The sequence below is a fragment of the Salmo salar genome, chromosome ssa14 (assembly GCF_905237065.1).
Source record: "Salmo salar chromosome ssa14, Ssal_v3.1, whole genome shotgun sequence".
NCBI classification, from domain to species: domain Eukaryota; kingdom Metazoa; phylum Chordata; class Actinopteri; order Salmoniformes; family Salmonidae; genus Salmo; species Salmo salar.
The window spans coordinates 13,771,545-13,789,775 of NC_059455.1; the positions used below are offsets into that span (position 1 = coordinate 13,771,545).

The 18,231-nt window shown below is 43.2% G+C and overlaps 1 protein-coding gene across 3 annotated transcripts in view; it reads right to left on the reverse strand.

Moving 5' to 3' along the window:
• LOC106568935 (calsyntenin-2) overlaps positions 1 to 18,231 on the reverse strand; it is a 318,303-nt gene that overhangs the window by 94,849 nt on the left and 205,223 nt on the right. The window contains exon 1 of one of the 3 annotated variants that reach the window (XM_014139782.2): positions 413 to 554. The exons of the other annotated variants lie outside the window; for them this stretch is intronic. The gene's annotated coding sequence lies outside the window, so the exon portion shown is untranslated. Of the gene's footprint in view, positions 1 to 412; positions 555 to 18,231 lie in introns of those variants that run through there. 3 annotated transcript variants of the gene reach the window in all.

Sequence of the window (18,231 nt, forward strand, 5' to 3'; positions counted from 1 at the left end):
AATAACTACAGATATCCCGCTGACTACACCAACTCAATAATATACATCCTTTTTTCACTTTTGCTTTTTTATTTACGTTTCCGATTCTGGAACCATCTCTGTATTTCTGTTCTTTTCAGGGATTTGGGGAAATAGCCTTAGGGAATACACTCGCACCCCCGACCCTGTGACAGCCGATATTACTTAAACCTTAGCCGGACGTCAGGAACAAAAAGCGCCAAGGCTATCCCTTGTGTGCACAAGCGCCACTGCCAAACTCTGATCAACCAAACTTTCTCTCTGTCTCTCCGCCTCAACTCCCCTGCATTTTTCATCCCTCGCTCTTTGTCTCCGTATTTTTTTTTTTTTTAGAACCCATTCCACCTGCTCAAATCATCACAACTCCATTCGTAGTGGTGAAATAACAATTTACCCTTCGCGGTCCATCCGTCCTTGCTGCTGCCTGGGCTTGTAGTTTACATTTCCCCTCTATATTAGGCCCCACAATGCCTTATCGAAATTAAACGACCAGCACAATGGGCGCGGAGCGGCAAGGTGTGCCGAGGGAGAAAATAATAATCCAAACACAGCGGGTGGCGTGCGAGGGCAATGATAAGCACAGCATGGCTCTGAGCATCCAGCGCCTTCCAAATATTATGTTAGATGGCGAGGGAGGAAAGGGAGGTGAAGCCAATATGAAATATGAAAATAACAAACACAATCATACACTACATATAAAATACACAAACATACAGAATACTGGGAATAAAATGCAAACATTTCCATTTAGTAGTTTGGGTCTGACGCAATGCCATTTTACGCTCCATCTGCTTGACCGCAAATGCATTTTTCTGGATTACGTTTAGAGAGAGGCTGGAGGAGTCAGGAAACTATCAACGAGTGCAGTGAAGGAGACATGCAATGTACAGGTAACTGGAAAAAAATAAAGGAAACACCAACGTAAAGTGTATTAACACTAGAACCGCCTGGTCTTTCAGCCTATAAATACCAGCTAGAGAACGTTTCCGGGTGTCCCCTTTAGTATATGTATCAGATATCAACCTGCAAGGTGCAGCAAACATAAGCACCAACGCTTGATAAATAGTGCATAAACTATTATAAAGGATTATATATTATATTATAAAGGAAATATATCAATAAATTAAGAAAGTTATTTGTTTAGATAGAGTCAAGGATATGTTTTGTATAATTCTACATAGTCCTAGCAAAACGTAGGACTATAGCCTATTTTCGTTTCCCTTACAATAAAAACATTATAGTGTAATCCAATTGATCAATTTTAATTGTAGATTAGATTAGTAATAGAGTTCTAGTAATTCATAAAGTCCAGTTACAGCTTCTGTTGAAAAAGTAGAAACCAAAAATATAATAATAATATAACCAGCCAGGTCACAGGTGAAATTATTTTCTGTATTCCTAAACAAAAGCATCAGTGCATGAAAAGTTGTAAAGGATGAATTGCATAAATAAATAACATGTTTTTATTTTGAGTTTATTATCTTACTAGTTTTTTCTTAGTAGCCAGAGCAATGCTGCTGCCCAAGTGGTCATGTGCTGAATGCATGGACAGTGCAGAAATTTGGAAATAGAGCTACACCTCTTGAATTTTGAGAGTTATTTGACAAAGGTAAGTGTCATAGAAACTGCAGAATATGCTCATTCTGATACTACAGAGAAATCGAAATGTTTTACCTGCGTGTGACTCTGAAGGAGGATTTGATAAAGTGATGATCCTTTCCTTGGACCTGTCATTTACAAGGTGTACCCATCGCTTCATGTTCAATATACAACTAATAGGCCTAATATTGTCACTCATCAGATTTATTGTCAATTTAATATTTTCTATAGGTTAAGTCTTATTGTGTGTGAAATTAGTTTAGGTATAGTTTAGGTGTAGTTTAGATGGGCCGCCTGTGCAGGCTGTCTGGCATCGTTTGTTTCCTGCTCATCAAGTTGGATAGAGTCAAGAATATGTTTTGCGTTATTCTAAAGGCCTACTGCAACAAATAACATGCTGTCGTTTCCCTTACAATACATTTGATTAGTAATAGAGTTATAGTAAATAAAAGAGTCCTGTAAAAGCTTCTGTTTACAAAGTAAAACGTAAAAGAGAATGGTATCGACCCCCAAGACGCATCAAATGATTTGCTGCTGATAAAAAGGCATAACACAAATTCATAATTTCACTATTGTCTTTCTAAATTAAATGAACCTCTTCATCTTCCTTGTCATTCAGTTAGGCCTAATTTAAATTCAATTGTAAAGTAAGGCGCACAATTATCTCCCATTCATCCATTTGTCACTCATTCAGTGAGGAGAGAGAGACGTATTAGTGCCTGGCTGGGTACCAACGTCCTACAGCACATTGTTTGGCAGGTTAAGTTAGGAATAAGTGTGAAAACAACAGGTAAAAAGGCTCTAAATACTTTTCTGTTTGTGATTTAAAAATTCTGACAAATGAACAGTATAAAATACAAACATTCAGGAAAGGTCAGGGAAGGAGCATGACATGGCTTTTTTTTTTCCAAAATCAAACGTCAGTGGCCATTGGCCTATGGTGGTTCCACTGTTAATAGGGCATTGGGCCACCATGAGCCACCAGAACAGCTTCCATGCACCTTGGCATAGATTCTACAAGTGTCTGGAACTCTATCAGAGGGATGCGACACCATTCTTCCATGAGAAATTCCATAATTTGGTGTTTTGTTGATGGTGGTGGAAAACGCTGTCTCGGGCGCCACTCCAGAATCTCCCAGAAGTGCTCCGTTGGGTTGGAATCTGGTGACTGAGATGCAGGTTGGCATTTACTGTCGTGAGTCTTGCCCTGGAGGCAGCTCCGCAGAGTGGTCACTAGCTGGCACAGCCACAAAGTTATCAAAAAGGATTTTAAAACTAACCCTAACCACACTGCTAACGCTAATGCGTAACCCTAACCACACTGCTAACGCTAATGCCTACCCCTAACCTTAAATTAACACCAAAAAGCACATTTTTGTTTTCATTAATTCATACGATATAACCAATTTTGACTTTGCTGCTGGCCTATCTAGTGGAAACTGCTCAGTTCTGCCTCCAGGGAAAGACTCATGAAAATAAATGTCCGCCTGTGACTGAGACAGATGGACACACCCTTTATATCCCCTATGCTCCTTTGAGACCCCTCTTTCATAGTCACTGAGATCTCTTCTTGTAACCATGGTAGCCAAAATAATGGGTTACCGAGCAACTGGGCATTTTTATACATGACCCTTAGCATGATGAGATGTTAATTGCTTAATTAACTCAGGAACCACACCTGTGTGGAAGCACCTGCTTTCAATATTCTTTGTATCCCTCATTAACTCAAGTCTTTCCTTATTTTAGCAGTTACCTGTATGTGTAAATGATTATGACAGACTGACGAAGAGATTTCAGGGAAGAAGATTCCTATCGTGTCAGCAGAAGTGCACTTTGCATCTCTCTTGAACTCCACTTAGATTGCCACTCAAAAGCACTGCCAAGAGATGTGCTCTAGTAGTCTACTATTGACTCTGAATCGTACCGTTTTGGGCCTGAACTCTTTGGTATATATCTTATGGGAAGTGGCTGTTTTCACGGTAAATGTGAAAATATAAAGATTTGTCAGGGGATTTGATAGAGTGCCAAGGTGTTTGAGAAGTGCTGTAGTTTGGGAGTGGGACATGTGGGAGTCAGCAGAAATGATTCAGAGAAAAGTCAATCAAATTGAGCCTGTTTAATATTGAACATTCTGAGTTAGAAAAGAGCATTGCTTTTAGAATGCCAGGTAGCATCCAAGCTCACCTCTAATTGAGCGTCTGAAATATTAAAACCAAGTCGTACTCCACAGAAATGTGTTTAGCAAAGATCAGGTTATGGTGCATTGGATGTTCTTTCAAAAAAAATCTCTCCCCTGTGTCACTATCTACGGAAGACGAGAACTCAACATTTGCAGCAGGCTGTGCAAAGTTTGCATCTGTCATTCTGATATTGGACATTGACACACAAAACTCTGAAGCTGTCTTTATTTACGTTTTTAATTAAAGTCTTGTTCCTCCTCTTTGGACTTTATTGGAAGTTTTCTGTTTAATACTTCAAAGTAATTGGTTCAGTCTTGGTGAAATAATTGGTGCAAATACTGAGCTGGCCCATCTGGTCCGGCCTAGGGTGTCTATCTAGGACAGTGACCTCGCAAAATCATCCCTATGTCCAATTCCCTTCTACTGAGAAACAGACTACTTCATCCACCATGTTAATTCTCCTACTTTTAATCAAATATCATATTAGATTCGCTCTCGTGGTGTGTGTTTTGTCTCATCGCGAAGATGGCTTAGTGTGTGTAGTGTAGTGTGTGTGTGGAGTGTGTGGGTGTGGAGTGTGTGGGTGTGGCTGGGAGGCTGATTAAAATGCGGGTCTCTCTTGGCGGCCCCATAGGCTTAAAGTCTTGATTTCGCTCATTCTCTCGCCTCTCAGCTAGTCATCTAACACTCTCAGACGAACCCACGTCCCCTTCTTTAATTACTTGCTGGATTACGCCTCTAGTCGCTAATGACCTGCTGCTAGCGCTCACACACTCCCAAACCTGGGATCTAACACGGAGGCAGGAGGAAGAGGAAGATGATGAGGTTCAGGAGTTTGCGCCTCGCCACATTTTCTCTGAGCTCTTCTAATTTAGTTGATTCTCTTGATTTGTTATGTATTTTTTCCACTCTGTGTCTGGATAATGAGTGGCCTAATGAAGTACGGACTGCTGCTAGTGAACAGGTCAAACTTATATATATATATATGTACATTACATTGCTATGTGAGGTAAGACACCCGACTTCGGAAGAAAATGGTTTAGAAGATAGGCTACCCCCCAACAGCCTATTAAAGGGATAGCACATGCACACACACACACACACACACACACACACACACACACACACACACACACACACACAATGACTCAAACAGTCTATGACCTTATAAAATGTCTCATCTAACAAAAACATTTCTACAGCGGCACCTCGTCCTTTCCTTTCTCACAATAACAACCCACCATTTCTGCAGAACCCCTTCAGCCATTCATACTACCATGAGGTATTGGCTTCACCAGAAGACCATGGGCAGTGTCTGTTGCCAGTCACGGTGGACAATTTATTAGAATCCCATTAGGCTCTTTCATTAAGATAGGGGGGACCTCCTAATTGCATTTGGGAGATAGCAAAGGCAACCGTGTGACCCGTGCCACGTATACACAGCTCAGTAATACACACGCACACCCTAACACACACACACAAACACACACTGAGACACACATGTCAATGGATGTTGGATGTTGGATGTTAATTGAATCGCATCAAATCGAAAGCCTTGGGATGATAGCAACTGTAGGACAAGTATGATTTTAATGGTGGAATCAGGTACAGTCGTATAATACTTCAACACAAAGAACTGACATGTTTGTTTACCAAACAATTCAGTTGTGAAGACTGTGGAAAATAATGGTAACAAAAAAAAAAGAGGTAATTTATGTGTGTTTATTGTTTATTAGAATCTGTTTTAGCCTATTGGATCACTTGAAAGACAAAGACATCGAGCAAAACAAAATTATTGGAAATTACAAACTGTTTTGATGATTAAGATTTGTCCGAGTTTCGCCGGGGCCTGAGCCAGTTTCCATCTCTGTGAGAATGAGGTAGTGGGCGTGAATCAGGTGCATCAGGAGTGCATCAGGAGTTGGTGCAGAGAGAGAGAGAGAAAGAGAGAGCGGGTGAACGAGGAGAGAAAGAGAAAGAGAGAACGAAAGAGAGAGAGAGAAAGAAAGAAAGCGAGAGGGAGAGGGACAGAGAGAGAGAGAGAGAGAGAGAGAGAGAGAGATAGATATAGAGGGGGTAGAGAGAGAGAGATAGAGAGCCTGAACCCTGGGTACCTGGCTCATTGATTTACAGCATGAAGAGGGAAAAATCAGGGAGGGTGAGAGAGACAGGGAAAGAAAGATGGAGGGGATAAGAGAGAAATTAATTAATATATACATACATATACATATATATATATATATATATGTATATATATGTGTATGTATATAGTACCTACCAGTCAAAAGTTTGGACACACCTACTTATTCAAGGGTTTTTCTTTATTTTTACTATTTTATAGACGTAGAATAATAGTGAAGACATCAAAACAATGAAATAACACATATGGAATCATGTAGTAACCAAAAAAGTTTTAAACAAATCAAAACATATTTTATATTTGAAAATATTAAAAGTAGCCACCTGTCACGTCCTGACCATAGAGAGCTCTTATTTTCTATGGTAGAGTAGGTCAGGGCGTGACTGGGGGTTTTTCTAGTTATTATTATCTATGTGGGGTTCTAGTTGAGTTTTTCTATGTTTTGGTCATTTGTATGATTCTCAATTAGAGGCAGCTGGTTATTGTTGTCTCTAATTGGGGATCAAAATTAAGTAGCATTTTTTTCCACCTGTGGGTTATGGGATATTGTTTATGTGTAGTTTCATTGTCATCACGTTTCGTTTATTCTTTATTGTTTATGTATGTTGCTTAGTTTCACTCTATATTAAAGATGTGGAATGCTACTCATGCTGTGCCTTGGTCCGATCATTATTACAACGAACGTGACAGAATATCCCATCAAACCAGGACCAAGCAGCGTGTGCACCAGGTGAAGGATTTATGGACATCGGAAGGAAATAATGGAGGACAGCAACGACGATAGGGTTCGCGCCTACAGAACGCCCAAAGACAACCCCTCCTCAGACGGCCCACGGCCCGGAACCTCCAGAGACGGTCCACGACCCGGCACCTCCTGAGACGGTCCACGGCCCTACTCCTCCTGAGACGGTCCACGGCCCGGCACCTCCTGAGACGGTCCACGGCCCTACACCTCCTGAGACGGCCCACGGTCCGGAACCTCCTGAGACGGCCCACGGGCCGGAACCTCCTGAGACGGCCCACGATCCGGAACCTCCTGAGACGGCCCACGGTCCGGAACCTCCAGCTCCAAGGCCAGAGTCTTCTTCTGCGTTGGTGCCTAGTCCAGGCACAGCGTCCAGTCCTGCTTCATGGCCGGAGCCACCACTACGCCGATGCCCAGTCTAAGCACGGCGTCCAGTCCAGCTCCAAGGCCAGAGTCTTCTGCGTTGGTGCCCAGTCCAGGCACAGTGTTCAGCCTGGGTCCATGGCTGGATCCGCAGGATGAGCGGGTTCTTTGGCCCGCACCAGAGCCTCCCCCGATGCTGGTGGATCTGCGGGATGAGCGGGTTCTTCGTCCTGCACCAGATCCGCCACCGACACTAGACACCCCCCCTAACCCTCCCTTTTATTTCAGGTTTTGCGGTCAGAGTCCGCACCTTTGGGGGGGGGGAATACTGTCACGTCCTGACCATAGGGAGCTCTTACTTTCTATGGTAGAGTAGGTCAGGGCGTGACTGGGGTTTTTTCTAGTTATTATTTTCTATGTGGGGTTCTAGTTTAGTTTTTCTATGTTTTGGTGATTTGTATGATTCCCAGTTAGAGGCAGCTGGTTATCGTTGTCTATAATTGGGGATCATACTTAAGTTGCATTTTTTCCACCTGTGGGTTATGGGATATTGTTTATGTGTAGTTTCATTGTCGTCACTTTTCGTTTATTCTTTAAAGATGTGGAACGCTGCTCATGCTGCGCCTTGGTCCGATCATTATTACAACGAACGTGACACCACCCTTTGCCTTGATGACAGCTTTGCACACTTTTGGCATTTTCTCAACCAGCCCTCATGTTTAAGATATTAGATTTTTTTGCTTTGAGAAAAAAAGAAGTTAAACTGTAAAAAGACAGGTGATTAGATAAGTGATCTGTAGTGATTTTATATATTCTATAAATACTGATTGTTGCCTTGAGTGCAATTGAGTCATTGTAACACAAGCTGGTTAAGAGAATGCCAAGGGTGTGCAAAGCTGTCATCAAGTCAAAGGGTGGCTACTTTGAAGAATCTAAAATCTAAAATAGGTTACTACATGCATTTCAAATAACAGGTCTGCCTTGTTAAAAGTTCATTTGTGGAATTTCTTAATCCGTTTGAGCCAATCAGTTGTGTTGTGACAAGGTAGGGGTTGTATTCAGAAAATAGCCCTATTTGGTGAAATACCAAGTCCATATTATGGCAAGAACAGCTGAAATAAGCAAAGAGAAATGACAGTCCATCATTACTTTAAGACATGAAGATCAGTCAATATGGAACATTTCAAGAACTTTTAATGTTTCATCAAGTGCAATCGCACAAACCATCAAGCGCTATGATGAAACTGGCTCTCATGAGGAGTGCCACAGGAAAGGAAGACCCAGACTTAGTTAGAGTTAACTGCACCTCAGACTGCATCTCAACACACCTGTTCAGAGAAGACTGCGTGAATCAGGACTTCATGGTCGAATTGCTGCAAATAAACCACTACTAAAGGACACTAATAAGAAGAAGAGACTTGACTGGGTCAAGAAACATGAGCAATGGACATTAAACCGGTGGAAATCTGTCCTTATGTCTGATGAGTCCAAATTTGAGATTTTTGTTTCCAACTGCCGTGTCTTTGTGAGACGCAGAGTAGGTGAATGGATGATATACGCTTGTGTGGTTTCCACCATGAAGCATGGAGGAGGAGGTGTAATGGTGTGGGAGTGCTTTGCTGGTGACACTGTCAGTGATTTATTTATAATTCAAGGCACACTTAACCAGCATGGCTACCAAAGCATTCTGCAGAGATACGCCATCCCATACGGTTTGCGCTTAGTGGGACTGTCATTGGTTTTTCAACACGACAATGACCCAAAACACACTTCCAGGCTGTGTAAGGGCTATATGACAAAGAAAGAGAGTGATGGAGTGCTGCATCAGATGACCTGTCCTCCACAATCACCCGACCTCAGCCCAATTGAGATGGTTTGGGATGAGGTGGACTGCAGAGTGAAGGAAAAGCAATCAACAAGTGCTCAGCATATGTGGGAACTCCTTCAAGACTGTTGGAAAAGCATTCCTCATGAAGCTGGTTAAGAGAATGCCAAGAGTGTGCAAAGCTGTCATCAAGGCAAAGGGTGGCTACTTTGAAGAATCTCAAATCTATAGGTTACTACATGTTTTATTGCATATTTTTGATGTCTTCACTATTATTCTGCAATGTAGAAAATAGTAAAAATAAAGAAAAACCCTTGAATGAGTAGGTGTGTCCAAACTTTTGACTGTTACTGTATATGGAGAGCGAGAGAGCGAGAGGGAGAGCTAATGCAGCTATAAATAGCTCTACCGGGCATGCCTCCCCTGAGTCTGTCCCCCTGTTTGCCTCTCCTCCTCCCTCTCCGGATGACCTCTGGTCAGGGGGCATCAATTATTTAGCTCTCAAAGTTGGCATCCAGGTGCTCCGCTCATCTCATCCCTTCCCGTCCCGTCCCCCTCCCTCTCTACCCTCTGCTTTCTACATTCCTCTTCTCTCTCTGCATCCTCCTCTCTAATCATCAACTTCCTTTCTTTTCTCTTTTTTTCTCTACATCCTCCTCTGCTCTTTCTTTCTCTCTACCTCCTTCCCTCCCCATCTCCTCTCTACCTCCTTCCCATCTCCTTTCCACCTACTTCCCTCCACATCTCCTCTCTACCTCCATCCCTCCACATCTCCTCTCTACTTCCTTCCCTCCCCATCTCCTCTCTACCTCCTTCCCTCCCCATCTCTTCTCTACCTCATCTCCCTCTCTTTTTGCCTGTTCTCTACTATCCCTCCTCTCTCCATCTCCGCCCCAACTGAACCTGCTGCCCCCCACAACCGCTTGGTTTCCCCTTGGCGGCTACACACTGACAGCTCCCACATCTCCGGGGGTCACAGTGTCACCGAGACAGGGTTTCCTGAACGCCAGGAGTCCCTCGCTCAGGGATGCCCATTAGCCCGGACTTTGTACCTCTGCTGAGCAGAGGTACAAAGCCAAGAGCGATTAGATTAGAACAGAGGCAGAGACAGAACGTGAGCACTGAGCTTTTGAGTCTCTCATGACAGCAGTGCCATGTACAGTGTACGCTTGTGTAGGTTTAGGTTTGTGTAATTTACTGTGACTTGGGTTGATGCAATTGTGGAATGGCTGTCCCTTATGGGTATCCATGGTTGCCTGTGACAAAACAGATTTCAGCAATCATGCTGAGAGATGACCACTAGTACACTGAATGCAATAATCTATACTGTTGAGGTATAGACTAAGTACCTATTGTTGTCACCTGCACATCAATGACCACGTTTACGTGCGCACAGTATTCCGGATAGTAGATCATATGTCGCTTAAGGTCTTATTCGGGATAAGCTGTTTACATGCAACTTTGATATCCCACTCACGAGTATCCCTGAACCATGAATAAGCAGTATATTCCTCCTTTAAATTTTTATGGGTTAAATGGAATAGTAACTGAAATATGGACACTGACTGTAGGCCTGTAACCTCTCACATGGAGCGTAATACAGCACTTTACATTTTACACATTGTGTTATGTTACAAAGTGGGATTCACGTTGACTATATTGTCCTTTTATGTCAACGATCCACACATAATACACTGTAATGTCAAAGTGGAAGAAAACTATATGAATTAAAAAATACATATGAAAAAGAAAACACTAATATATCCTGATTAGATAAGTATTTCAACCCCTGAGTCAATACATGTTAGAAACACCTTTGGCAACGATTACAGCTGTGAGTCTTTTGGAGTAAATATCTAAGAGCTTTGCATCACTATTTGCCCAATATTATTTTAAAAAATTCTTCAAGCTCGGTCAAGTTGGTTGTTGATCATTGCTAGACAGCCATTTTCAAATCTTGCCATAGATTTTCAAGCCAATTTAAGTCAAATCTGTAACTAGGTCACTCAGGAACATTCAATGTCGTCTTGGTAAGCAACTCCAGTGTATATTTTACCTTGTGTTTTAGGTTATTGTCCTGCTGAAAAGTGAATTTGTCTCTGGTACAGAGTCAGTGTGCGGTGGCACTGGTTAGTTGAGGTAGTATGTACATGTAGGTAGAGTTATTAAAATGACTATGCATAGATGACAACAGAGAGTGGCAGTGGTGTGGAGGGTAGCCATTTTGACTAGATGTTCAGGAGTCTTATGGCTTTTAGGGTAGAAGCTGTTTAGAAGCCTCTTGGACCTAGACTTGGCACTCTGGTACCGCTTGCCCTGCGGTAGCAGAGAGAACAGTCTATCACTAGGGTGGCTGGAGTCTTTCACAATTTTTAGGGCCATCTTCTGACACCGCCTGGTATAGAGGTCCTGGATGGCAGGAAGCTTGGCCCCAGTGATGTACTGGGCCGTTCACACTACCCTCTGTAGTGCCTTGTGGTCGGAGGCTGAGCAGTTGCCATATCAGGTAGTGATGCAACCCGTCAGGATGCTCTCAATGGTGCAGCTGTAGAACCTTTTGAGGATCTGAGGACCCATGCCAAATCTTTTCAGTCTCCTGAGGGGGAATAGGTTTTGTCGTGCCTGCTTCACGACTGTCTTGTTGTGCTTGGACCATGTTAGTTTGTTGGTGATGTGGACACCAAGGAACTTGAAGCTCTCAACCTGCTCTACTGCAGCCCTGTCGATGAGAATGGGGGCATGCTCGGTCCTCTTTTTCCTGTCATCCACAATCATCTCCTTTGTCTTGATCATGTTGAGGGAGAGGTTGTTGTCCTGGCACCACACGGCCAGGTCTCTGACCTCCTCCCTATAGGCTGTCTTGTTGTTGTTGGTGATCAGGCCTACCACTGTTGTGTCATCTGCAAATTGAATGATGGTGTTGGAGTCATGCCTGGCCGTGCAGTCATGAGTGAACAGGGAGTGCAGGAGGGGGCTGAGCACACACCCCTGAGGGGACCCTGTGTTGAGGATTAGCATGGCGGATGTGTTGTTACCTACCTTTACCACCTGGGGGTGCCCCTTCAGGAAGTCCAGGATCCAGTTGTAGAGGGAGGTGTTTAGTCCCATGGTCCTTAGCTTATTGATGAGCTTTGATGGCACTATGGTGTTGAACGCTGAGCTGTAGTCAGTGAATAGCATTCTCACATAGGTGTTCCTTTTGTCCAGGTGGGAAAGGGCAGTGTGGAGTGCAATAGAGATTGCATCATGTGTGTATCTGTTGAGGCGGTATTACATTTACATTTACATTTAAGTCATTTAGCAGACGCTCTTATCCAGAGCGACTTATAATTCACCTTATAATATCCAGTGGAACAACCACTTTACAATAGTGCATCTAAATCTTTTAAGGGGGGGGTAGAAGGATTACTTTATCCTATCCCAGGTATTCCTTAAAGAGGTGGGGTTTCAGGTGTCTCCGGAAGGTGGTGATTGACTCCGCTGTCCTGGCGTCGTGAGGGAGCTTGTTCCACCATTGGGGTGCCAGAGCAGCGGACAGTTTTGACTGGGCTGAGCGGGAACTGTGCTTCCTCAGAGGTAGGGAGGCGAGCAGGCGAGAGGTGGATGAACGCAGTGCCCTTGTTTGGGTGTAGGGCCTGATCAGAGCCTGAAGGTACGGAGGTGCCGTTCCCCTCACAGCTCCGTAGGCAAGCACCATGGTCTTGTAGCGGATGCGAGCTTCGACTGGAAGCCAGTGGAGAGAGCGGAGGAGCGGGGTGACGTGAGAGAACTTGGGAAGGTTGAACACCAGACGGGCTGCGGCGTTCTGGATGAGTTGTAGGGGTTTAATGGCACAGGCAGGGAGCCCAGCCAACAACGAGTTACAGTAATCCAGACGGGAGATGACAAGTGCCTGGATTAGGACCTGCGCCGCTTCCTGTGTGAGGCAGGGTCGTACTCTACGAATGTTGTAGAGCATGAACCTACAGGATCGGGTCACCGCCTTGATGTTAGTGGAGAATGACAGGGTGTTGTCCAGGGTCACGCCGAGGCTCTTAGCACTCTGGGAGGAGGACACAAGGGAGTTGTCAACCGTGATGCATATTGGAGTGGGTCTAGGGTTTCTGGGATGATGGTGTTGATGTGAGCCATGACCAGCCTTTCAAAGCACTTAATGTCTACGGGTCGGTAGTCATTTAGGCAGGTTACCTATCTATGGTGGTCTGCTTAAAACATGCTGGTATTACTGACTCGGACAGGGAGAGGTTGAAAATGTCAGTGAAGACACTTGCCAGTTGGTCAGCGCATGCTCGCAGTACATGTCCTGGTAATCCATCTGGCCCTGCGGCCTTGTGAATGTTGACCTGTCTAAAGGACTTACTCACATTGGCTGTGGAGAGCATGATCACACAGTCGTCCGGTCTAGCTGGTGCTCCCGTGCATGTTTCAGTGTTGTTTGCCTTGAAGCGAGCATAGAAGTAATTTAGCTCGTCTGGAAGGCTCGTGTCACTGGGCAGCTCTCGGTTGTGCTTCCCTTTGTAGTCTGTAATGGTTTGCAAGCCCTGCCACGTCCGACGAGTGTCAGAGCCGGTGTAGTACGACTTGATCTTAATCCTGTATTGACACTTTGCCTGTTTGATGGTTCGTAGGAGGGCATAGGGCATAAACTTCCGGGTTAGAGTCCCACTCCTTGAAAGCGGCAGCTCTAGCCTTTAGCTCAGTGCGGATGCTGCCTGTAATCCATGGCTTCTGGTTGGGGTATGTACGTACGGTCACTGTGGGGGCGACTTATTGATAAAGCCAATGACAGATGTGGTGTACTCCTCAATGCCATTGGAGGAATCCTGGAACATTTTCCAGTCTGTGCTAGCAAAACAGTCCTGTAGCTTAACCTCTGCTTCATCTGACCACTTTTTTATTGATCTATTCACTGGTGCTTCCTGCTTTAATTTTTGCTTGTAAGAAGGAATCAGGATGATGGAATTATGGTCAGATTTGCCAAATGGAAGGCGAGGGAGTGTAAGGGGTGCGTAACCGGTGGCAGGGAAGTCAGACGCAGGAGAGCAGAACTTGGTAATAGCCGGAGCAGTTTAATAGCAAAACCAACAGCATAAATATAACAAGATATGGGTACAAAAACCCGTGGCGCACCAATCAACACGTGCACAAGCACTTACAATAAACAATCCCACACAAAGACATGGGGGGAACAGAGGGTTAAATACACAACAAGTGATTGAGGGATTTGAAACCAGGTGTGAGGAAAAACAAGACAAAACACATGGAAAATGAAAAGTGGATCGATGATAGCTAGAAGACCGGTGACGCCGACCGCTGCCTGAACAAGGTGAGGACCCGACTTCGGCAGAAGTCGTGACAGGGAGAGCTTTGTATGCGTCTCTGTGTGTGGCGTATAGGTGGTCCAGAGTTCTTTTCCCTAAGGTTGCACATTTAACATGCAGATAGAAATTTGGTAAAACTGATAGAAGTTTCTCTACATTAAAGTCCCTGGCTACTAGGAGCGTCGCCTCTGGGTGAGCATTTTCTTGTTTGCTTATGGCAGAATACAGCTCATTCAATGCCTTCTTAGTGCCACCCTCTGACTGAGGTGGTATGTAAACAGCTTCGAAGAATACAGATGAGAACTCTCTCGGTAGGTAGTGTGGTCTGCAGGTTATCATGATATGCTCAACCTAAGGCGAGCAATAGCTCGAGACTTCCTTAGATATCGTGCACCAGCTGTTATTTACAAAACTATATAGACGCCGCTCTTCTATCCTGCCGGTACATCGTTTAACCAGCCAGCTGTATGTTGGTATTGTCGTTGTTCAGCCACGACTCCGTGAAGCATGAGATGTTACAGTTTTTAATATCCCGTTGGTAGTTTAATCTTCCCCGTAACTCATTGACTTTATTGTCCAAAGATTGCACGTTTGCTAGCAGAATTGAGGGAAGTGGGGGTTTATTCGATCACCTTCGAATTCTCAGAAGGCAGCCCGCTCTTCGGCCTCTCTTTCTCCACCTCCTCTTCACCCAGATCACGGGTTTCGGGGCCTGTTCCCAAGGGAGCTGTATATCCTCCGCCTCGGGCTTGTCAGAGTCGTGAAAGAAGAAAAAGGATTCTGGTAGTCCGTGGTGAGCAATCGCAGTCCTGATGTCAAGAAGTTATTTTCGGTCATAAGAGATGGTAGCGGCAACATTATGTACAAAATTACAAACAACGCAGATAAACGAACAAAAAAACACAATCGGTTGGGGGCACATAAAACGTCTGGCTTCTGCTCCGGCCCGTCTTTGTGAGGCATTGGGAAACATCCCTGGTCTTTGTGGTTGAATATGAGCATGAAATTCACTTCTCGACTCAGGGAACTTACATATAATTTTATGTGTGTTGTGCATAGATGGGGTAGTCATTCAAAAATCATGTTAAACTCTATTATTGCACACAGAGTGAGTCCATGCAAGGTATTATGTGACTTGTTAAAACCTGTTGGGGCTAGGGGGCAGTATTTTCACGGCTGGATAAAAAAACGTACCCGATTTAATCTGGTTACTAATCCTACCCAGTAACTAGAATATGCATATACTTATTATATATGGATAGAAAACACCCTAAAGTTTCTAAAACTGTTTGAATGGTGTCTGTGAGTATAACAGAACTCATTTGGCAGGCAAAACCCTGAGACATTTTCTGACAGGAAGTGGATACCTGATGTGTTGAATTACCTTTAAGCCTATGCCATTGAAACACACAGGGGCTGATTAATGTTTTGGCACTTCCTATTGCTTCCACTAGATGTCACCAGCCTTTACAAAGTGTTTTGAATCTTCTACTATGAGATCTGACCGAACAAGAGCCTTGGAACGGTGATGGCCGATTAGACTCTGGCGCGCGAGTTCATGTTGGGTACCCTCGTTCCAATACGTTATAAAAGAGAATGCATTCGTCCACCTTGAATATTATTCATGTTCTGGTTAAAAAAGGCACTAATGATTTATGCTATACAACGTTTGACATGTTTGAACGAACGTAAATATATTTTTTCCCCTCGTTCATGACGAGAAGTCCGGCTGGCTTAGATCATGTGCTAACAACACGGATCTTTTTGGATATAAATGATGAGCTTTTTTGAACAAAACTACATTCGTTATGGACCTGGGATCCCGGGAAGTGACATCTGATGAAGAGAATCAAAGGTAATGGATTATTTACATAGTATTTTCGATTTTAGATCTCTCCAACATGGCCGTTTGTCTGTATAGCAAAGCATACTTTTCTGGGCGCAGTGCTCAGATTATTGCAAAGTGTGATTTCCCAGTAAGGTTATTTTTAAATCTGGCAAGTTGATTGCGTTCAAGAGATGTAAATCTATAATTCTTTAAATGACAATATAATATTTTACCAATGTTTTCTAATTTTAATTATTTAATTTGTGGTGCTGACTTGACTGCCGGTTATTGGAGGGAAACGATTTCCTCAACATCAATGCCATAGTAAAATGCTGTTTTTGGATATAAATATGAACTTGATAGAACTAAAAATGCATGCATTGTCTAACATAATGTCCTAGGAGTGTCATCTGATGGAGATTGTAAAAGGTTAGTGCATCATTTTAGCTGGTTTTATGATTTTGGTGACCCTGTCTTTGAATTGACAAAACATTACACACAGCTATTGTCAATGTACTCTCCTAACATAATCTAACTTTATGCTTTCGCCGTAAAACCTTTTTGAAATCGGACAACGTGGTTAGTTTAAGGAGATGTTTATCTTTCAAAGGGTGTAAGATAGTTGTATGTTTGAAAAATTTGAATTTTGACATTTATTTGGTTTCAAATTTGCCGCTCTTGAAATGCACCTGCTGTTGATAGGGTGCACCACGGGTGGCACGCTAGCGTCCCACATAGCCCCAAGAGGTTTTAAGCAAATGTTTACTCCTAAATGTATTTAGGCTTGCCATAACAAAGTGGTTGAATACTTATTGACACATTTCAACAACAACAACAAAAATCCACTTTGACATTATGGGGTATTGTGTCTAGATCAGTGACACAAAATCTCAATTTAATCAATTTTATATTCAGACTGTTACACAACAAAATGTGTAAAACGTCAAGGGATGTGACTACGTACTTTCTGAAGAAACTGTATATAATGAACTACTGCAGAATTATGCATTTCTTGCACTAAAATGATACAACAAATGTTAATTTTGTCTCAGGAACAGCAGTGGAGAAATATGATTTCTTTCTTTCAGCATCTCTTGAGAAAATGTGAATGTACGTGTAATGGGTTATCTTTGACACTGTTAAGCAAGCAGACAGTATTTCAACCACAAAAAATATGCTCCCAAGACCAACTGAAGTCTTATCAGAAACGTCTTATTGTTTTCTCAGCGTTTCATTTCCTTTCAACCGGTGCAACTTGACATTTGGACATTTTGCACTTTGCTAATCTTTCCACTGTTTTGGAGTTGTTTTCTCCCTGGTCCCTACATTAAACAGACAACTTTACCGGTGTTAACTAGATTACTAACACATTCATTCTATCGATTTAAGACATTATTCTGGTAAGCACTACTTCATTTAGTCTTCTGGGGCAACAAGTTATGACAGAATAGAAGCTGCTATAGTTGAAAAACAAATGGCCTACCAAATGTCGGAAATTATAAGCAGAGACTTTGTCTAAATTATGGGTGAAAGTAGCCAGTAAGCTCTACGGTCCAATACGGCGTATCAGCAAAATGTATTGTTATGGAAATATTATGGTGGGTCGAACTGCACAGGTAAACTACTTTTTGAAGTGATTTGTTTGACAATCGGAAGAAAACATCATCACACAACACCCATGACATGCGAAACTGAGCCTGTGCAGACCGCAAAAACAACAGTAAACGGGATCAGATGTTTACATGCCACAGTATCCTGTCTAAGATCAGTATATTCCAAGCATCTTATCCGGGTTCCTCATAACTGGGACACAAGCTTTTTCGGATTATTGTAAATGGGATATGATGTCAACTCAAAAACAGAATACTTGAGTAATCCCGAATAATAACAGGAATACGGTGTGGATGTAAACGTGGTCAGAGAACACTGAAACAAATGCATCGCTCACACCCCGAATCCTTTATTCATTCAATCATCTTGTTGTCCCCCACTATGAAAGTAGGGAAGTGGACTGTGGATCCGTTAGTATGTTCGTATGTTAGTCACACAGGATTTCTCAGAAAGCACTGGCCCCATTTTGATGAAAGTTGGGGGAATGATGCGTCTTCCAATGGAGATCCGGCATTTACTAAACGACACTGATTGGCCCAAGGCGAGAGTCATAGTAATTAACTGAAATTTGTTAGTCACCCACCATATCTCAATTGGCACA